This window comes from Protopterus annectens, chromosome 7.part0 (genome assembly GCF_019279795.1).
Source record: "Protopterus annectens isolate FY-2018-M chromosome 7.part0, PAN1.0, whole genome shotgun sequence".
Classification (NCBI taxonomy): Eukaryota; Metazoa; Chordata; order Ceratodontiformes; family Protopteridae; genus Protopterus; species Protopterus annectens.
The window spans coordinates 958599827-958622833 of record NC_056739.1 but is presented as its reverse complement, the minus strand read 5'-3'; the positions used below and the strand labels follow the sequence as shown (position 1 = coordinate 958622833).

Genomic DNA, 23007 nt, shown 5'->3' with positions numbered 1-23007 from the left:
GCTGTTGGACATGCTTCACTTAAAGAAATCCCAGTCCCTCCAAGCTGCACACTCTTGGGACCTAAACCTTGTTACCACAATAAACAGAACATGCTGGAGGGATAGATTCCTGTCCCAGAGACTTCCCATTCTGTGGAACAAACTACCTATCTATAACAAACATAGCTCCTCATTAACACTCTTCAAGAAAAATCTTGATGATTGGATAGGAAATAGGAAATTCACCCTTGGTATCACTTCTGTGGCTCTGCTCGACAGGGGCACAGGAAAATATTTTTCTTGGGTGGGGAAAGCCAGGGTACCTTTTTGGCTAGGCTTATATAGGCCCTAGGGCCAATAGCCTGGTACCTACCTATGAACCTATTACAGTCATTCTTATTGCCTCTTTCCAGCCTTGACAGATGTGGACTTGAAATGGATGGGGACTTTTCATTTTCAGTTGGAAAACCCGGCAACATATGCATTCCACTTCTTGAAAGCACAAGGTGAAGATCAAGAAGACCCGGCCCAAGGGATCATCTGATATCTCCAGACTGGCCAAGGCAACATTGAGGTGCATTAGCTGGAACAATATGGCCTCTACACAATATAGCTCCCTGTTCTGTTCACAGAACAACTACAGCAACTTGCATCCAAACCTGAAAACAAAAAAGCTGACTGTCTTTGTCTGGACATAAGACAAAATAAAAAATAGTTTACCCTCCCCCCAAGGTAAAATTATCTTGGAGGGATCAAGAGAGACCAACAAAGAAAAAAATTATCAGCAAAATGGAAAAGATATCACATTTAAGGAACAGATGCCATTGCCTGCTCGGACATCTACATTTATGGTAGGTACAAAACTGTACCTTTCCCTTTCTGTTGCCTCATCTTGTACACCTCCCCTTGGGTGCTGGATCCAAATCCAGATGATCTGTGTCATCCATCCAAAGTGCCTCATCCAGACATTCAAGCCCTAAACTAACTGCATGTTTTTTCCAGTTCCTCCCAAGTGGCCCATATTTATTCTTCTTCCCAGAAGCCATCCACTTGGAAAGTTTACAAAAGTAAATGGAAAATATTTTCCATTTGAGTTTTTCAAAGAAATGTAGATCCCATTTCGGCCTCTTATTCAGCGGTATTAGCATTTCCTGCTTCCGTTTTCCATAATAGAACTAGATATTGAACTTTCAGGGTTCAGCTAGTGACAATTTCAGACTTCTCTGTTGGATAGAATCACACTTCCATAGCCTCACTGAAGTTGTGCAAAGCTCTGACTGATACTTGGCCTCCCAGTCTCCTGTATGCCTTCCCATATTAGACCCCAACTCAAGGAACCTACTCCCTCTTGACTGTCTTGCTACAAGCCTTGACCCAAGCTCCATTTGAACATGCTGCCAATGTGGATTTCAAATTTCTGACTTGGAAAACCATTTCCTAGTAGCAGTTGCTTCAACTCGAAGGGTGTCAGAGCTCCAAGCTTTGTCTTGTCAACCTGCATATATTATCTTCCACAAGAACATGGTTTCTTTACGCACCAACCCCTCATTTTTACTTAAAGTAGCTAGCTACACAGACTTCACTCAAAGTATTAGTCTACCAGTCTTCTGTCCAAATTTTTTTTAATAAGGGAGAATGTATAATTTATATTTATTTTTTGGATGTGCACAGGCAGTTGTGTTTCCATCTTCATCGAACCATATCTTTCAGAAAGTCAGACCAATTCTTTGTTTTATTTTCTAAAGCCAAGATGGGTTAAAGCATTTCAAAGGTTATCGTATCTAGATGGCTGATTGGCTGTATCTCCCATGTATATAAACAGAATAGCCCGGCCTTACATAAACCCTGAAGTACACTCCACAAGATCTGCTTACACTTATGCAGCCTTCTTTGTTAAGGATTCTTTTGATTATATTTGCACTGCTGCCACCTGGTCCAATGTTCATACCTTCATATCCCATTTCAAACTGGATTTGTTTTCCAGAGATGCAGCATTTTTCTGTTCTACCATCCTCCGTAACATCCTTACATGGGACCACCTGTTGAGTTAAGTAACTAGGGACTCTGTCCCATCAGTGGAGGAGTGGACAGAAAAGACATCAGATACAAAAGTTATATACTTAACAGTAATAATGGATCTGTGCTGTCCATTTCTGTTCTTCCTCAACCCCCCCCCCCCCCCCCATCCATTTCATGAAAATGTTTTTCCTTTGGCTTCTTCTATGGCTGTACCCTGAGTTAAGGATCCTAAGTCTGGAAAAAGTGGCCGAAGTCTGATCAAAAGTCAGAAGGATGGAAATAGACAACACAGATATATCATTATGATAAGTGCATAACTTTTGTCTACGTGATATGCAAGCTAAGTATGAATGAACCACTTCCTTACAGCTGTGTAAAGTGATGATTCAGATTTGGGGAAATGACCTTTAGCAACTGGCATCTAATAAAACAGGCTTTTAGCTCCACCTAGCAGATGGTTTGAGCTGCAAATAACTAGAAGCTGAGTCTATAGATCTGTTAAGCTTGGATATCATTTCTCCCGGAAATGGATCTATTTGTCATATACCACAGATATCAAGTCAAATTATTTTGTACCTTTGTGCCGTACAAGACTGATTGAAAGACAGGTACTTCCTCCTTTCCATGAATTTGGAGCGTAGTGTATTCTTTACTCACTTTCCTTTAATTCACAAGGTTCTGTCCCAAGCAAAACAGAACACGACCAGTTTAATTTTAATAGCCACTTTCTAGTCAAAATAGCCTTGCTTTTCTCTATAAGTAAGCCGTGCAACCCATTCTCTGTGGCTAGTACTTCTGTATAATACTTCTTTACTGAAAAGCCTTGATTATGTCAGTTTCATAGTTGTATCTTGAGTTCTAATACCAGGTTCTTCAATTCAAAAATGTTAAATATCTTAAAGGAAGATGAAAACTTGATATGGAGAAGTAAAAAAAAAAAGATTTGTTATACATCACATATTGCCTTCCATTGACTGATGCTAAGATTATTTGACTATCTGAATGGTCTTTGATTCAGTATTTGTGGTTCTGCAATCTCTGCTTCTCTTCTGTTTTCCACAGAAATCACCATCACCTTCTGTTACTTATTTCATGACTGGTGTTCTTCACCTAAGACCACCCAAAGGGCATACCCCTTCTCATGGGATCCCTATTGTAATGTTGGAGCTCAGAAAGCCAAATGCCTACAAGCAGAAAAAAAAGAGACTGAAAATGCAGAAGAGTGAACCTTGAGCATCTCTTTTTTCCTTTAAACTTCATTTTTGCAGGGCAGCCCCTCTACACCACTTGATGTGGCAGGATATCGCTCCCACACCCCAAACATATATATAGTAACTCCAAGATCTCCGTACCTCGAAGAAAAGGTAATATTCTGAGCAGGGGCCATCTCAGACTTGGTATATGTAAGTCTGTTTTTTTGGCCATTCAGTGTCCATGCTTCAGGACTTGCTCTAGTAGGTCCTAGCTTTTTGTAGAACATTGAGTTCCAAGATTGTTGTGTAACCCATCTGACTTGTTCCATTTGTGTGTCTTGGAAGACAGAGCATTTCTTTATACTAACTTGTATCAGCAGTTGCTCTAAATTGGTGCTCTTACCCACCAGTTTTCGGTCTAATTTGCTAAAATAAGACGTATCTTTTTACATTAAGTGGATGTACACAAATAGATTTTGTGCCAGGAGGGTTAAGAATGAATTTCAGGAGGACTGATTGCCTTTTCTTTCACTGAGGAGAGAAATTGGGTATAGGACATATTTAAGTACATGGTTTGTTTTGTTGCAGTCCACAGAAATGTGGATGAAAATTTTGGTTACTGCACTGTTCAGTGCATTGCTGTTATGGATTGTGTGTGTCGTATGACTAATGCAAAATACCATGTTTCTTTAACAGTATATTAATAATGTCTTAGCTGATACAGCTCTGCTGCTTGTTCTCAATGATTTGGTGACCTGTATATTCTTTAGGGCTGGTTAGCATTATCTGGAGTCGTATGTCCTGTCATCTCCCACTATGAGGGTAAGTTTCGCATTAGGAATGTACCTGAATCATAGGAGTTACTGTTGCATTGTCCCTCCTGTAAGAAGATAGTATACAGTTGTGTTCAAGCATGCTTACCATAACAGTCAGTCTTTGATTAGAGATCAGTGTTTGATCCATTCCCATAGGAATGGTTTATATAGTGTGATTCATTTAAAAATAAAGATGTTAGGTTGTTATTTAAAGTACAGTGGTTTGCTATATCAGTAGATGTTCTTCTATTCACATGTTGCAGTATTCTATACAGTTGTTTTTTCTCCTCTTGCGTCCGGCCAGTATACATACATTTGCAGTCACTGCATAATGTGTGAGACATCTGACATGACTAGCAGAGCTTGGACCATAAAAGTGACATCTCTGCGCACCAGACTTTAGAACTTCTCTGCCACCTGTCGAATGTCAGGTGTTCTTGCCTTCCCGGCCGTCAGATCTTCGAAAAACTCAGATAAGTACCCCTTTGGGGAACTTTTAATTTAGTCATTGCATGTTATTGCTTTTTCATGTCATCCAGAAAGGGCAAGTGTAAGTGCGGCCATCAGATACCCCACATAAATGCCCATGTGCTCTGTCTGTTGTGTTTAGGGAAGTCGCATGACTACAAGGCCTGATCTATCTGCCAGGTCTTTGTACCCAAGACCTTACATAGCAGACTTCACATGCTCAATCTATATCTTGAGAACCAATGTCTGAAACAGCTAGCACTAGGTATGGAGGGACCTTCTGACTTGCCTGCTGAACCGCTGAAGAAAGGCCAAGAACGCAAGGCCTGCTACTGTCAATGCACCCCCGCCGTCCGATGCTCATCATGGGGCCAACATTGACCTGGATGAACACTTGGGTTCCACCGTTTTAGGTATAAGCAGGTACAGTAACGGAAGCCACAGAACCCTGTGTGGAAGGCACGTCTTGAGAGGCTTTGTGGATGCCAGTCTCTGATGCCGAGGGTGAACCAAGGCTCTCGGCAGACCAGCCAGAACTCTCCACTCCTTCGCAGTCATCCGGTCCCAGGCCATTTCCTGTACAGATGCCTGCTAGGCCTTCTCTTAGCTGTGTCTGTCATGAACTTTAACAACAAGACTTTTTGTAGCCAGGATGAAGAGTTTAACTCATCTGCTTCATAATTAAGCTGATGTGGTCTACCACCCACCCCATAGGGGTGGCTGAACTTCAGCCAACTGCATTTACAAGCAATTGTCCTGTCCCTCAAATTTGTAAAGTAAATCAGGAATCACTCCTAATTGTCTGATAAACAGTCCTTTGTATAGTGCCTGGTATGGTACAAGCAGTAGTGGGTGCACATGGTCTTTTCCCTTTACAAAGAGGCAAAGCACATCAGTGAGTGGACCAGAAATAGTCATCACTTCCCGGCAGGTCAAAGTCTGGATGAAATGAAGGTGCTGGCAGCCTCCAAGAGCTGTTACTTCAGCCCTCTCCAATAATTGTAGGTTCAGGAGCTACAGTGGATTTAAAAAGTGTACACACCCCTGTTAAAATGTCAGGTTTTTGTGATGTAAAAAATGAGACCACAATAAATTATTTCAAAACTTTTCTCACATTTAATGTGACCTATAACCTGTGCAATTCAATTGAAAAACAAACCAATCTGTTAGGGGAAAAAATATAAAAAATAAAAAACGTACAGTAAGCTGGTTGCATAAGTGTGGACACCCTTAAATTAATACTTTGTTGAAGCACCTTTTGATTTAATTACAGCACTCAGTCTTCTTCGGTAGGAGTCTATCAGCATGGCACATCTTGACTTGACAGTATTTGGTACTCTTCCTTGCAAAAGCACTCCAAATCTGTCAGATTGTGAGGGCATCTCTTGTGCACAGTCTACTTCAGGTCACCCCACAGATTTTCTATTGGATTTAGGTCCAGGCTGTGGCCGGGCCATTCTAAAACTTTAATTTTCTTCTGGTGAAGCCATTCTTTTGTTGATTTGGATGTGTGCTTGGGGTCATTGTCGTGTTGAAAGGTGAAATTCCTCTTCATCTTCAGCTTTCTAGTAGACGGTTGAAGGTTTTGGGCCAAAAGTGACTGGTGTTTGGAACTGTTTATAATTCCCTCCACCTTGGTTAAAGCCCCAGTTCCAGCTGAAGAAAAGCAACCCCATAGCATGATACTGCCACCACCATGCTTCACTGTGCGGATAGTGTTCTTTTGGTGATGCGAGGGGTTGTTTTTGCACCACACATACCTTTTGGAATTGTGGCCAAAAAGTTCAACCTTGGTCTCATCAAACCATAATACATTTTCCCACATGCTTTTGGGAGACTTGATGTATTGTTTTGCAAATTTTAGCCAGTCCTGGATGTTTTTCTTTGTAAGAAAAGGCTTCTGTCTTGCAACCTTACCCCAAAGTCCAGACATATGGAGAATACAGGAGATTATCACATGTAGTACACAACCAGTACTTGACAGAAATTCCTGCAGCTCCTTCAGTGTTGCTGTATGTCTCTTGGCAGCCTTCCTGACCAGTTTTCATCTTGTCTTTTCATCAATTTTGGAGGGATGTCTAATTCTTTGCAACATCCCTGTTGTCCCATATTTTCTCCACTTTTTGATGACGGTCTTCACTGTCTTCCTTGGTATATCCAATGCTGTGGAAATTCTTTGTACCCTTCTCCTGATTGATACCTTTCAACAATGAGATCCCATTGATGCTTTGTAAGCTGTCTGCGAACCATGGCTTTTGCTGTAGCAGGCAACTGAGTAAATGTCAGGAAATTCCTTCTAGGATAGCTGAACTTTATTTGGGGTTAATCAGAGTCTCTTTAATTGATGGTAGGTGTGTACCCAAGAAGACTGAATGCTGTAATTAAATCAAAAGGTGCTTCAGCAAAGTATTATTTTAAGGGTGTGCACACTTATGCAACTAGCTTATTGTACATTTTTTTATTTTTTTTTATATTTTTCCCCTAACAGATTTTTTTTGTTTTTCAATTGAATTGTACAGGTTATAGCTCACATTAAAGGTGGGAAAGTTTTGAAATTATTTATTGCAGTCTCATTTTTTTAGATCACAACAACCTGGCATTTTAACATGGGGTGTGTACAATTTTATATCCACTGTATGTCTAATTTAGATCTGACATTTACCTTCTCATCATTTTGGAAAAAGCAGTGTGTATTTTTTTAGTCAATGCAGCAGAGCAACTGGGGATTTTGTGGCAGAAGTATTCTGCTGCCTGTGGCAGGGAGTGTTCTGCATTCCTTTACTCATTTCTGCTGAATCCATACCTCTTCAGAAAGTTCAGGGAAGAAAGACCAAACTAATTGTAATTATTTCTTGATATCCTAAAATGTTGTATTTGTAGTCTTTCAATTAGTGCAGCATTATTCAAGTGACACACAGCTCCTATTACAGGGCCAGATCCCGTCTTAATACCTGCTCTTCCCACCGAATCCCCTGGCAGGAGCATCAAGTGACTAAGGCTGACAGAATGCCTTCCACTGTGCTAACTCATTGTAATGAATTTAAGAGGATCTCCATTTGTGCAGAATGGTACCCATTAGCTCACTCCAGTCCGTTTGATTTTAAGATTGAGATCCTGCCTGAAGTACCTGTTTGATTTGGACCTTATTTATTCCACTGTCAAAATGAATGTCAGCTATTTCTACCCATCTTGACCTTATGGGGTCAGGATTGTGTTCCATTACTTATTGGACAATATTTTTATGTGAGTGTTGATCTTGGCTCATCAATGAAGAACCTTTCTTCTTTATGAGATCTGAACTTTGAGTGAGTGATAGACTTGACTCTCTTTCATGGTTCAGTAACACTGAAATTTGTATCTTGGAAAATGGAATTTTTTTATGGCACTCACCTTGATTTTCAGAATCCTGGAGTCCTAGACCCTTTTGCTTATGGAACCATATTTGTTCTTTCACAAGGATAAGGTAGCCCTTTAGACCACCATGTGTTTCTTCCCAAAAGTAGTGTCTGAACTGTCCATAAACCATACCATTCATCTCCTCCTTTCTTCCCTGGGGAGAAAGTAAAGGAGTAGAAGAAAACGCCTTACTCCTTGGTCAGTATGCTGTGAACAATGGTTCTACCTGAAATAGTTGCACAAGTTTATGAGGACTGAACAGCAGTCCTCCTTTATTGCTCTTCCCTCCAGTGAGGGACTAGCTTGCAGTAACCAGACAAAACATTTGCAGATAAGTTGATAATAGCATTATCTTTTGTTGGCAGGAAACTCTCCACCTTTTGAAAAGTGGTGGGGTCAAATGTCACTATTCTCAACTTTTGACTACTTGTACTACTTGTTGACTGCTTTGTAGAAACCTTCATAAGTACTACGGCCTTAGTTGTGAGTCTGTGTAACAGACTTGTTGACATTTCTGTGCTTCAGCACTCAGTCTTCAAAACATTAAACTTTTGAGTGTCTTCTTTATCCATCCATGCTGGTAGGTTTACTAGTTGGGATCAGCCCTAATGTTGATTCATCAGCGAGGATCGCTGCTGTTAGGACATGTCAGTTTTGTAATTAACAACATACTGTTTCACTCATGTCGGATTATCTGCCAACCTTCTACATAATCATATGTCATTCAAGGGTTTATTTATGCCCAGATTCTTTACCTTTACAGGCCTATCAGTGCTCGAGATTAAGACTGTATGGTTTAAATCAATCAGAGAACCACTTCCTCCTCTAATCTTCTCCTGCCACAAGCAGTGTGGTAATGTGGCGCAGTGAACATGTCACTATATTCACTTCCTCCTAAGGTGTGTGTCTGCCATTGGCGTAAATTTTAGAGGACATACACTGCCAAATGCCCAAAGCCTCTGGATTTCAGTGGTTCACCAAAGATATTATGTACCTTCTTGAGAGAAAAGAGTGAAAGCTAAAGGCTGCTTCATCTTTGCTATCCCACCTGTCAACTCTGCTAGTGGTATGGGTTTGTTTCCATAATTGGATTGCCAGCAGTTTAGTCAGATAAGCCTCCCTTATGTCTAATGCCAGTTTGTTTCCTTTGTGTTTAAAGGAAATGTGTTTGTTCAGTGGATGACTTTGAACTGGCATGGTTTGAGTTTAGAAGCACCCATATAATCAGTTTGTAACATTGTATGCAGCAGCCTTGGTCATGCATGCCCCCGAATTAAGGTTGCTTCTGAGAAACAATTGCAAAACTGGAATTGAGGATAAACTTAATTGCTGACTCTCCAAGTTGCAGGTATGTGAATACAGTGTGGATGAATTTAGTGTTTCCTTGTATAGCTGTTTAGCTTCATGTAAAATGCAGTTTTGTTTTGTATTATATGTAGTAGAATCAGAAGCAACTGTTAAAATGCATAGTCACAGATTAAGTACGTCTGTCTTTGTTGAGTGTTTATCTTTGCACATAAATTTAATTTCCTTTTTCCAGCTTGTCATTGCACCTTGGCAATGAAGTGTTCGATGTCTATAAAGCTCCACTGCAAGGAGACCACAACCATCTCTTTATTAGACAGGGTACTGGTCTACAAGGGCAAGCTGTATTCAAGACAAAGTTAACCTTTAGGTAAGTACTTTTATCTGATTTTTCTGGATGATTATATCACTGACATGCTTTCCCTTTTAAAAATGTGTACTATAAACTAAAAATGCCTCTAAAACTTTGAAATAAAGATAGCATGCTGATTTTCTCATATAAATGTCATGCAGACCAGCAGGCAGAAGTTTGCATTTGTTGTAGTGCACATGCACAGTTAGTCTTGCTAGTATGAGTGTTGCATCTAGCGAACAGCATCAGTCATCCAGTGGCTGTTCACTTTAGATGTTGTCTCACTTTATCAAAAAAAACCACAGCAAGCGGAGCAGGAAGTCAGCTATTGAAGCAGTTTAATGAAGCACAAAACAGTGGTACCTCGGCTTTTCGCTTTCTACGGATAAAGTCATCCAAGCAACAGCCATACTTTTATACATCTAAACCCGTAATCAACCAATTAAACATTTAAAGAAATAAACATGAATTTAATTCCACAATCATATAAAAATATTGTAAAGAACATCACAATGCAATTTAGTAATATATTATTTACATGTTAAATACAAAATAAGTATGTTTTATACATCTTTATTTTACAACACTAATTTAATTACCTAAATTAACCTCTAAATTATGACTCCTAGGAGATAGTGTTCTAAAATTCAGAATAAACTTACTTTCCAAAACTAAGAGTTTCCTAACAATGTCACCCCCTTTATAAAGAAAAATCTCCCTCTTTTCTTCAAAGTTAAGTTAAAAAAAAAACTTTTCTTTAAGCAGCTGTTCGTCTCCCTTGATTTGCAGAATATCTGGTCTTACTGGGTTCCCCCCATCTCTGTGACCGCAGACACTGTCGCTTCTAACAACAATAAGTCATACCTGAAACAAGGGTGCATGTGAACAAAAAATCAAGGAAAGGTTTTGCTTAAAACTAATTTTGCAGAATATCCAGTTTTACCCCCCTCCCCAACTCTGTGGACACTATCCCTTCTAACAGAAAATCATACCCGAAACAACTCCTGTCAGTTCTAAAACAGGAAAAGACTTAAAAAAGATACTAAACACCATAAAATAAATGCTGCTTAACTGTATTTCATTTCAGGTATTTAAACCTTAACCTGATCCAGGGGGAGATTCTGTGCCACTAGTTCAAGAAGGGGTACTTAAGAGCAAAACAATAGTAGGAGTTCTCTGACTTATTTTGCTTGACTTGTGCCTAGCCTTAAAATAAATCCGTGTATAGTGCTGTATGAAGAAGTTATTACAGACTTAGAACTTTGAAAAACAAATGTACCTTTATTAAAGTTGCTGATTGTTTTTTGAAATATTCCCGTACTACATCTAGGATCTTAAGTATAATCTGTGCTGATCACTTGTACCCTCCACCCTCCCTCCTGGAATTAGTGCATTCAAGATTTTAAAAGTCCTGGATGCCATGTTTGATTCCCACTGCAGATGTTCATCTCCCCAGAGTATGTTCCTGTACAAGTAAGCTTAAATATTTAGATTGGTGTACATTCTGTAAGTCACACATTTTCCTGATAGATTTCTTCACTTTTTTTTTAAGAATAATTCTCTTTGTTTTATGTACTGCACTATATAACAATGCCATTAATAAGCATATTAAAATGAATATATTTGTATCCAATGTTATATGTTTAACACAAATGTCAAGTCATGTATATGTAAACCTTGTATTTGTAGTCATAATCATTGTTACATGTTAAATGTGGAGCTTTTCTCCCTGGGCCCCCGCTGAAAAAAGATTTTTGTCCATTCGTTCTTTACCGGTAATCAAATGTAAAATAAAAAATAAATAAATTTAATATTCAGCTGGACCTTAAACAGCAAACTTGTAACAAATCCTAAAACATTCCCCATCATGCTCTTTCACACTCTCCAAACTAACTAACCCACCAATCTTCTTAAACAAAGCAGCAAAACCAATATCATATCTAATATTAGAGAACAACATACCTGTGTATAATTCTAGATCCCTCCCCTACATTCACTAAGCATAATGATAAGATTTGGTAATAAAATATTGGTCAAGTCAAACTTTCTTAAAAAACATCACATTTACTCCCCTCTGAACACAAAACAATAGCAAAAACCTACTCACTCAGAAATTGTAATATGCTCTTCAGTTGTTATCGCTACACTACATTTTACATCTAATTCATACAGGCTACAAATGGCTGTGAATAAATTATGCATATTTGCATTACTTGCACCTAACCACATGCATCACTGTGACTTTGTTAAATGACTCACTGGCTTCCTGCGCAAAGCAGATTTCCTTCTCCGCTCATTGCTTTCCAGAATTATTGTACTGTGTCAGTGCCCACCAGTAATAATAAAACTACCATTCAGAGAGATCGGTCCTACTTTCTTAGAGGAACTTATAATATAGTGCTTTCTCCTTAGTTATGCTGTGAGGAAGGGATCTAAATTTGTAATCTGAAGAGGGAGGAATAGTCAACTGGTGACGAAAGGGAAAGATTAGATATTAATCGGCTTGAAAAGTAGAGATTCCTGTAAGATGAGGCTATGAGCTGTTAATGAACTGCTTTCCATAGTCCTGTGTTTGAATCTCTCTGCTTCCGTTGGTCTACTATTTAAGTAAGCAAGTTGACTCGGTGAGACTGTGCTCCCAGGCTAAACCTGAAAAAGATCCATGTGTATCATTACTGCTTCCCAGTAAGCAAATACAACCAGGTAAATAAATAAGTACAATTTCGCAAAGGATCCAAGCACTGTCAGATAAGGGTAAATTGTTAGATGTCCTTTTACATAAAATCATGTTGTTTGGACCCTTTTCCCAGGAAATATTTTAAAAATGGAATAAAGGGGGAACTACGGAATGACTTAAGCAGCTTTTACCCTCTACTTCCCAAATATGGTAGGAACTGCTGTATAAAATGGTGTTTAATCAATTTAAACAAAAGACAAACTTGGAGAGGCAGGGATAGGCAGCAAATGAGAGGGAGGAGAGGCAGAGACAGGCAGCAAATGAGAGGGAGGAGAGGCAAGTCTCCTCCCTTTCAAGAAAAGTACTGACTCTGCAGCCACCATCTGCATCCTCCTCCATATATCTTGTGATGGTTCATCTCCAGTTTCAGGGACAATTGGCTAACAGAGACGGTGTCCCTGGGCTACAGAATATAATTGAAAGCTTTTATTCCTTTTCTTGAGGATGGTTTCCCTTCTCGTGGATCAGATGAAAGTGGCAAAACGTATCCTTACCCAGTTAATGCAATGAGGAGTGGCAAAAGCATGTTCCAGAAAAGCAAGAAAATAGTTTTATTTCATGCTTTTCCTTTTACAGGAGGAGGATAGTCCCTAAAAAAACAGTATTAAAGATCAAATGCAGTGGTCTGTGCTGCTTTTCACCTCAATCTAATTTGACTAGCCATGTAATTTCTTATTTTCTGTCATGTTTTGTAAGGTTTTAAATTAAGCTGATAGCAGGCTATGTGGAAAGCATGATAGATGCAGCTTGTATGCCATCTGGAATGCACCCTGTAATGCATGTTTGATGGACAGCTGCAGAATTGCAGCTTTCGTATTTAAATGTTAACATTGCAAGAGTGTCCATTCTGAATTTACATTTGTTGTACTGCCGCATGCACTGCATATTAAAGAAACAAGGAGCAAAAAAAAAATATATATATACGTAATGGCCTACCTGGTTTCCTACTCTGACCGAGTACATGCACTTCTGAAAGGCGAACTGGGAAAGTTCTTGGGAAAGTTCTTGGGAAAGTGTAGCTAGAAATAAAAAAATTAATGAAGTATACAACACACCTTGTGTTACAGAAGGGTGGAAGCTGCTTCCACCTCCAAGAATGTGTAATCATGTAAAGCCCATCACAGCCTTACAACAGGAAGGGCAAGGTCATCAGGATTTTGTGTGTGTGTGTGCGGTGCACGCAAATTTTTAAAAAGTATTATTTCTTGCATAAAATTACTTTATCAGCTATTAACAATTGATCTGAGTAAGGATGAAGCAGAATGCAGATGCTGCATTCTATTTTACACCGTTGCACATGATCTTTAAAGTTATTAAGGCTGAACCAATTTCTGACAGTGATCAAGTACAAAATACTGGCCCTCTAGGTGCTTATCTCAGCCCTTGTTCCAGATATACTGTTGATGATACTGGGTCGCGGGAATGACTGCCTGCATGGTGCATGGACATCTTGTGAGATTTATAAAAAAAACGTTTTGTTTTCTTGCCCTTTGGTCTTTATGCAGCTCGCAAAGTATTTGCCACATGCTTAGCACCAGTGTTCATCCACCTGAGGTTCCAGAGAATTCAATTCATCCTTACCATGAATGATGACCTGATTCAAGGGAGGAGGTACACAGTTTTGACAAGCCTTGGATGCTTTCCAAACCTACCAAAATTAGACCCGGTACCAGAAACACCAAAGGTGTTTTAGAGAGGCTGTTTTGAATACATATATGTACAAGCTGTTCAAGACTCAGAAAGGAAGTAATTCACTGGAGGAGGTTTTTTTTTTCCAGACTTGGCCTAAAATAAAGTACCACCTCAGGTGCTTCTGTAGTCCTTAGGCTGTTTGTCAGCTTCCATTTTGGTAGTCATCCGGCCAGGCTGCACATGATAAAAATCAGGAGCTTACTTAAGAACTGTGTTGGAGCAGCTCTGTCATTGGGTTGTGCTACGTTACCCCTGATCTGCAACATCAAGAAGTAGCTCATCTGGTGGCTGTATCAGGTAATAAGCAGCCAGGTATTCCCTTTATAAAACCAGACGGCACCCTTACCATGGATACCTCAGACATGGTGGCTTACACCAACAACCTCAACGTACATGGTATCTGAAGCACATAACTGCAGTGAAATACGTAAATATATTAAAAAAAAAAAAAAAAAAAAGTATAAAACAGAGAGTTTTTGTTCTTAACCCCTCTGGCCTTCAAGAGAGTCTGGCACCTAGGAACACTGAAGGTGATTAAAGATAGCGCAATAGATTTGTGGTACACAGACTAGTAAGAGCTGCTCTTTTCTATCAGGAATGCAGACTAGCTATGATAGCTTGGGAAGCAGCCTCACATCTAGGTTGTACTGCCTTAAAGTACTGTTGCTAGCCGCAGTGACGATATAAACAGTAAGGGAGAAACTCTGTCCTAAAATCTTTGTTGAAAAGCTTTGATGTTATGGGAATAAGCTTTTACTATACAGTTTTCTAATATCCTGCACTGGATGTCTGACAAACATCCCTCAGGCAACCTTCATCTTAAGTGGCCTAAATATATGCTGGCAGTCCATAAATGGCGGAAGCCCCAAAAACTATTGACTTATTTGGCTTCACTAAACTAATAAGCTCAACCACCAGAATCAACAAAAGTGCCAACAAGCAGTCCTTGCTGGGCTCGATATTGACGAACAAACCCCATAATATAAAATCTTCTGGTTGCTTGCCAGATACTGTAAATGACCACCTTCCAAACTATGAAATCAGACAACAGCATGGGTTATCCAAACAAATAATCTATAAATAAATTTAACGAAGACACATTTATTACAGCCCTGTCCCACTACAACTGAAATGTATTAAAGTGCAATGCCCCAGATGAAGCAGTTACTCTTTCCTAAAAATATTAAATGATTTAGCACCAGTTGTGACAAGAAGGATAAAAGCTAATGCCGCACCATAGCTGACAAGAGTCCAAACAGCTCATGCTGCAAAGAGATAAAGCATGGAAAGAATGGTATAAGAATAAAACAACATGCCTACCAAAGTTTTAGATATCTCAGAAAACGTAACAAGATCTTTTTCAAATCTGACAAGAAATCATACTACACTCATTAACAAAAGCACCAAAACAACTCCAAGCTTTTTTGGTCCTCTCTAAATAAACCATCACACCCTGGCCATACCACAACACCCTAATCTTCTGCTTCAAACAAGAGAGAGTCCATCACCACTCAAGTTCATATTCATTTTATCAGTACTATTACTGTTCAATGACCACTTCCCTTCACCCCTCCAGCTTCTTTCTATTCTGGAAAGCAACACACTGTCTCTTAGTTTTCAGTCCATCCAAACTTCAACCATGAATAAATTATTAGCCAGATTAAAAGCAAAAACCTCAGCTGCCGATAACATTTCCACTGAGAAAATAGGTGCAGAAGCACTAGCCTTCTATTCTGATTACCCAGTCAGTAAATCCCAGCCATATGGAAAAAAAATCTTTATTATACCCTTTCACAAAGGGGGTACTTCAGCACAGTTAACAAACTGTAGACTTATTGCTATCCATTCACCCCTCTCAATAATCCTTGAGAAATGTATTCACTGTCAGCTTATGAAAAATACAACAAAATGCAACCTCCTCTCTAACTCCCAACATGGTTTCAGGCCCAACCAAAGTACTACTACCCTCCTCAATTTCACAACATAGTGAACCAGTACAGAAATGAAGGCAACCTTGTTCCTTCCCTTTTCCTTGACATTTTCAAAGCATTTGACACAGTGTCCCACCGAAAGCACCTTTCTGAACTTGCAGTTGTAGGTCTCACTTCCCTCTTGGCTTCACAGATATTCTTTGTGTTTCACTGTTGCAGTCCTGACAATTGGGATGTCCTGCTGTGAATGCCCACGGCCAGCCTGACTACCAGAGAAACATATTTTGCCTCCCAGGCTGGCAGACTCCTTAACTGATGTCAGTACACTCTGGTATAAAAGGAGCCAGCCTGCTTCATTACTTCAGTCTTTTCTTGCCACCGGAGCCCAAAGCAGATTTCAAGTGGGTTGGTTGGACCACGCTAGAGAGATGTCATCTGAAAGGTAAGTACCCCGTTGGGGAATTCCTTTCTTCTGATAAAGTTAATAATTGTCTCCAGTGTGGTAAACAAATTCCACACAGAGACTTCCATATTCTTTGTGTAACCTGCTTAGGCCCAGACAACGATGTCCCTGACGTTTCTCTACTAGGTTTAACACTAGAACTCTTCGGCATAGAGCAGAGTTTTTAGCTTGTTTTCTGAGGCAGGAATCTGTGCAATCACATAATGTGGCATCTGCTGGTTGTCCCAAGATTGATGTACCTAAGTACAAAAAAGATAAGAAACAAAAGCCTAGGTGCACAGATGATACTCATTCACCCCCTGACTTGTTTACTAGACTTGTGATTGTTGAGGAAAGTGAGGAGCTTTCGCAGCTCCCTTCGGCCTTTAATTCACTGACCCAGGCCTGTCAAGACCCATTTGGAGTCGGATATGCCTTTGGTCCAGTCAACGTCTACAGCTCATAAATTCAGCTCATTGGTTGGGTCCAAGACCACTCATTAGGCCACAGCACAGCTTCCGACGAGCAGCTGCTAACTGGAGACTCTTCATGGCCTAAGGCCATTTCAGTGCATCTACAATCTAGAGTCAGGCATCAGGGCGTCGGGCACTCCTAGGCCTAAGACCAATCCCACACCAAAGAAAAACATTGTGGCAGGGTTTTCACCTAGGTCTATGGACTCCCATTTTCAGGGACAAAAACAAGATTTGATCAGATTGGCTGAAGCCCTCATTAACATAAGGTTCAGATCGACTTCATGGGATGTCATCCCAGGGGAAAAGAAAAAGAGACACCCACCTTGAATTCTCCCTGATCCACTGCATTCAGAAGAAGAGTCTGATTTGGAGGACTCTGCATTTGAAGAAGGCCCCACTTACACCTCTTGTGAGGAATCAGATTCAGAGGAAATTCTGCCCTCTGCCTCTGTGCCTGAAGAACTCACCTTTGGAGAGACTCTTCATGCTATGAGGCAACATTTCCAGTGGGAAGCAGAATAATACCCACAGGCCAAAAAGAGAGTCAGGGAGTTTTTAGATCTCCCTGGGCACAAACCCCTAGCAATCCCACCTATCCTGGAAGTAGTGGAAGATGTTTTTCAGGATGCTTCCTTAAATCCTGACTCCCTCTCTCCTGCACCCAGAAAGCCTTACCATTGTACAGGGTCCAGGACTCACATAAATATCTATTTAAAAACCCAATTGCTGACCCTGAAGTGGTCACACCTGGCCCTAAGGGGTCTAAGACAAGTACCTCAAGGAACCCTTTACCTATTGACAAAGAAAGTAGAGCTCTTGATAGATTTAGAAAGAAAGTATACACTTCGGCTACTCTCAATATGAGGACCCTCAATTGTCATCATATGGTCAAATACCAGCAAACCATTCTTGACCAACTAAAATAAAAGCTGTCCAGTGTAGATGATAAAAACTTTTCTAAGGAAATTTTAGATCTGTGCCATTCCAGTTTTCATGTGGCAAAACACTCCCTTCACTGCATGTATGATGCCATGGAAGCCTCCTGCGGGGCAGCTGTCACTGGCACAGTGATCAGGAGACACACTTGGCTTAGGGAGCAACCACTCCCTGACCAGGTAAAAGCTAATCTCCTGAATGCCCCCCTTGATAAAGAATGCCTTTTTGGGCCTAAAGCTGAAGCAGTGCTCAAAAAGATGGAGGACAAGGCAAAATCTATGCAAACAGTAGAGGACTTTCTACAAGTGCAACCCCCCGCCAGGTTCACCGGGAAATTTTCCGGCCAAATATTGGTCCTTTCCCACCCAGTCTAGGAGCAAACAGAGCCTGAGAGGGACAAAACTCCCAGGACACCTGCCCCTGCCAGAGAGCAATTATGACTCTCCACTTCCACCCCCCACAATCCAACCCCAAAGCTAGGAGAAAGGCTGTCCTATTTCTATCAAAACTGAACCCATATTACCTCAGACCAGTGGGTTCTAAATATTATTACTTATGGTTACAAAATCACTTTCAAAGAGCCCTTAAAATTTTCAGGATACCCAGATGTACTCCAAAATCAAAAAACTCAGGCTGTAGATCAAATTCAAATTTTGTGTTCTCAGGATTCAGTGGAACTAGTTCCAGAAGATAAAAAATAGAAATGATTTTACTCAACACTCTTCGTGGTACCCAGAAAAGAAGGGTCTTGGTGTCCCATTCTGGACCTGTCCATCTTAAATCTTTTTCGCAGGGTAACAAAATTCAAAATGCTGACCCTACAGAAACTTCTCCCAATGTTAGCCCCTCAGGCATTCATGGTATAATTAGACCTAAAGGACACCTACCTTCTCAGCCTTATCTCAGAGATGCACAGAAGCTTTCTTTGCTTCAGAGCAAGCTCCAGTCACCAGTTTTTAGCTCTGTTCTTTGAACTGTCTACTGCACCAATGTTATCACACAGTGCCTAGCTCCTGCCATTGCTTACTGCAGGACCAAAGAGGTCCAGATTTAGCCCTGGTTGAATGATTGCCTAATATAGGCCTCAGATCTGTCACAGATTCTCAAAGACCTGAAATGTAAACAGGACCTCCTAACCCCCTTGGGGTTCATTCTAAACCTAAAGAAGTCCCTTCACTGTGCCATCCAAATAGATGGTTTTCCTAGGGGCACTTCTGGACTCTTCCTTCCAAAAGGCCTTCCTTCCCCAGATAAGGTCACCTTTTTGATCAGCTACTTCCAGAACTTACAGCTCAAACTGTGCATAACAGCCAGAGAATTCCTCAGAGGTCTGGAGTACATGGCATCCTGTATCTTCATGGTGTCACTAGCCAGGCTACACATGAAGCTTCGGTGGTATCTAAAGAATGTGTAGTGCCAGAGCACTTAGCCCCTGGACACCAGAGTGCACCTGATTCCTTGCCTCAAACAAGAGCTCATATGGTGGGTACAGGCTTGCACTCAGATTGGTGGCATATTCTACCCACAAGACCAAACCCTCACCACAGATGCCTCAGACATCTCATGGGGGAGCCCATACCCAACATTTCCAAACCCACAGGTTGTGGGATTCCCAGACCAAGAACAGGTACATAAATTGGAAAGAACCCATGGCAGTTCAAAAAGGCTTACCGGCCTTCTTTGAATCAAGCAATCCATCTACTTCTTTCCAATACTTAGAACAAGGGAGAAAGATTACTGCACTCCTGGATGTGCACAGAATGTTACATTTCTACCTAGACAGTACAAAATCCGTTAGGAAATCGGATCAGCTGTTCATACCCTTTGCCCCCATATCTGAAGGAAAACGAGCTTCTAAACAGACCATTTCCAAGTAGAGTTCTCATTGCGTTTCTTTCTGCTACAGCCATCATAGTAAAAAAGCCCCAGATTTGGTTAGACCTCTCTCTACCAGGGCCATGGCTACTTCTACACCCTTCCTTAATGGGGTCTCCACCAAAGACATTCTGGAAGCAACCACTTGGTCTTCTGTGCATACCTTCACAAAGCACTACCACCTGCCAGCTTTCTCTAAATCCAGAGCAGGCTTTGCCTCTGCAGTCCTGAGATGATTTTCTCCTCTCCTGGATCACCACCCACCCTCATTTAAGCTTTGGGAATCTTCCCAACTGTCAGGACTGCAACAGTGAAACACAAAGAACATAGTACAGTTGTGTACATTTAACATAAATGTAGATGTTCGAGTGCATTCAGTGTTGCAATTTTCTTTCTCTCCTTTCTACCCTCTGGCCTACCAGGTAAGCCTAGAATTTCCAAATATGATGACCTGGGATACTTTCCCCTGGCTATTCTGAGTTACGTACCCCCTTTCTTTATTCTCTTAGCTTAACTTGGGATTCCTCTTTCATGGGGCCAAGAAAATACTGAAGTGATTACGCAGTCTTGCTCCCTTTATACCTGAGTGCACAGATGTCAGTTAAAGCGTCCACCAGCATGGGAGGTGAAATAAGTTTCTCTGGTAATTGAGCTGGCCGAGTGCTTTCCACGGCAGGAAATCTCAATGGTCAAGACTGCAAGAGTGAATACACTCTAATGTCTACATTTATGTTAAGTGTACACAACTGTACTTTATTTATGCAGTCATCAGCAGGCAACTAAATGCCAACAAAACCTTTTAGCATTTCAACCAGTCTTTGTTGGTGTTCCCCAAGGGTCCGTACTTAGTCCCGTATTTTCATAAATTAACTTCATACCTCTACAACACTTGTCACTCGTACAGTATGCTGACGTTTCAACTCTTGTCTGCTCTGTCCCATCTATAAAAGAAATTACAAGAAATCACTCAAAAATCTTTCACTGACATTGAAAATATGGCTCAGAAATTCTAACTTGCTGCTTAATGCCAACAAAACCAAGTTTATGCTGTTTACTCCAAAACAATATCTTAACTAGGAATACATATTTCATATTACCTCAGGTGATAACACAAAAATAGAAACCATAAGCCAAACTAAACTACTTGGAGTCATAATAGATGACAACCTCAAATTTGATAACCACATACTTCAGTCCATCAAGAAAACTCACCAAAAAACTCAGCTCCCTCTGTAGGGCCAAACACTACCTAACAGATCCAAGCAAGGCTTGCCTTAGCAGCAGTATATACTCCCTTCTTTCTCTACTATATGCTTCCCCAATTCTTACAAATATCAACACAATGTATAGAACTAAACTAACCTCCTGCTACTACGAAGTAGCTAAATTTGCAACCCACTAACCCTTATAAAACACACCACTGCCTTGCATTAAAACAGTTAAACTGGCTTAAATTCTCAAACCAGTTGATACACTCATAGCTATTCATTGCCCACAACCTGTTGTACTCTCCAGATAAATGCCCAACTTTACAAAATACTCTACTGTACTATTCACCCACTAGCAGTAAACTTTTACTAAGTATCAGTAAATCATTCAACAATGCTGGAGACTCTGTCTGCTCCCATTATATGTCAGAACTCTAGAATGAAATCCCTATACAGTTAAAAAACATATAGAAAATTTAAATAGTTTCAAAACTTTGCTTAAACATCCCCTATGCTAGAGATGGCTCTGTTCTTCATGTTTACTTGGCTAGCTTTACTCAGATTACCTTTCTCCAACTCTTGCGGCCATTTTGCTTCCCAGTTTTTGTACCCTATCGCTCCTTCTCTTCCTCATACTGCACTCATTTCCTTCTCTCCCATCTCACCACTAACTACATTCCTCATCTGTCCATTTGTCTTCCTGTTTACTTCATAATTTCTCCTTTCATGTCTGTTGATACCATCATTTTTAAGCTACTTTACTGTTTGTATGTCTGTAAATTATTACTAACCTGAAAAACACCCTAGTTTGATCTTCTCCCTGCAACTATCATGCTATAAGCATATTGTTTTTTATTCAGTAGTTAGCCAATTTATGTTGATTTCTCTCATGTGTTAAAATGCTGTGTTCATGTAAGAAATATTTAAAAATCATGGAAATAATCTCATGTACAAATGTTTTTACCCTGCAAATGCATCATATAGAACTTAAATGGGGAGCTTTCCTCACTGGGGCTCTGCTGAAAATTGTTTTTACCCAATCAGACTTTTCTTGGTCAGCAAAGACAAATAAGTAAACAACCTCCCATATTCATTTTGCAGTCAGTTCCCTTGTGGATAATTCAGCTGCTTTCTGATTTTTCAAGTGGTCTCTCATCTAGGTGGTGGTACAGAAGATATTTCTTCACTGGGGAGGGCTTTGCTTGACCTGTTTACATCCCTGATCAGCATCACAAACCAAAATGTTTTCCGTCATCCCTCCTCTGGAGGGAGGGTCCCTGAGATGCTGTCATCCAGAAATGTCCCCCTTGGATTCTGCCCCCCCCATTACAGTATTCTTTCAGAAATCTATGCTAAGCAAGTCTAAGATCATTTTATAGCCCATACTGGCCTTGACAGGTATGGTGTCATCTTCTGGAGAAGTCTTCACTTCGGATTCTCTCTAGAACTGTTCTGACCTACCCCCATGACACTTCTCACCCAGACTTTCATCCCCTGTATTTAACTGCATTATTACTTGAGTGCAAGTAATAAAAAGGACTCCAAATCCTCACTTCTTCTAAGTGATCCAGTATTAAAAAAATGAGGCCAAGTACTTAAAATATATATTTTTCTGTATGGGTTATTTCCAAAGGTCTGTATCCTTTTACTGCTCTGGTGACAGCAATTGTAAACTGCATTTCATTGGTATTTGACACTGGTTTCTTTATTAAGGTACATCCAGAATCAGTTTCACACTTCCATCAACGTTCTAAGTCAGTGTCACTGGCTTTCTTGGGTGTTTGAAGGATATTTTACATAACACTTTCCTTTTCTGATAATTTGTAAAGGATCCTGTAACTCCTTTAACTTTGTTGTAGTGAAAGTTTGACTTTTCCACAGTTTGAAAAAGCTGTGGCTGCAGACATAAAGCTTGTAGTCTGAAAAACTCTTCTTAGTAGCCATTAATTCTGCTAGAAATTTTGGAATAGTAAGCCCTAGTGTGTTTAAGCCTTAGTACTTTGTAATTCATAAGAATGGAGTGCCTTTGTTTAATAATACATCATTTATGTCCATGGTGACCGCATTGATGAACAGTGGGCAGTGCCTGCCTTTTCCTGATTACTCTAGCAGAGGCAAGTACTTGCCCAATGACAACTCCTCTTTTACTTGTTGAGAACCAGATCTTTCAGAAAAGATTCAGA

At 40.3% G+C, this 23007-nt stretch overlaps 1 protein-coding gene across 1 annotated transcript in view; it reads left to right on the top strand.

Moving 5' to 3' along the window:
* Window positions 1–9408: 9408 nt before the first annotated feature.
* LOC122806800 (RNA polymerase-associated protein LEO1-like) overlaps window positions 9409–23007 on the top strand; it is a 344162-nt gene continuing 330563 nt past the window's right edge. Inside the window, exon 1 of the mRNA XM_044077517.1 lies at window positions 9409–9545. The gene's annotated coding sequence lies outside the window, so the exon portion shown is untranslated. The remainder of the gene's footprint in view (window positions 9546–23007) is intronic.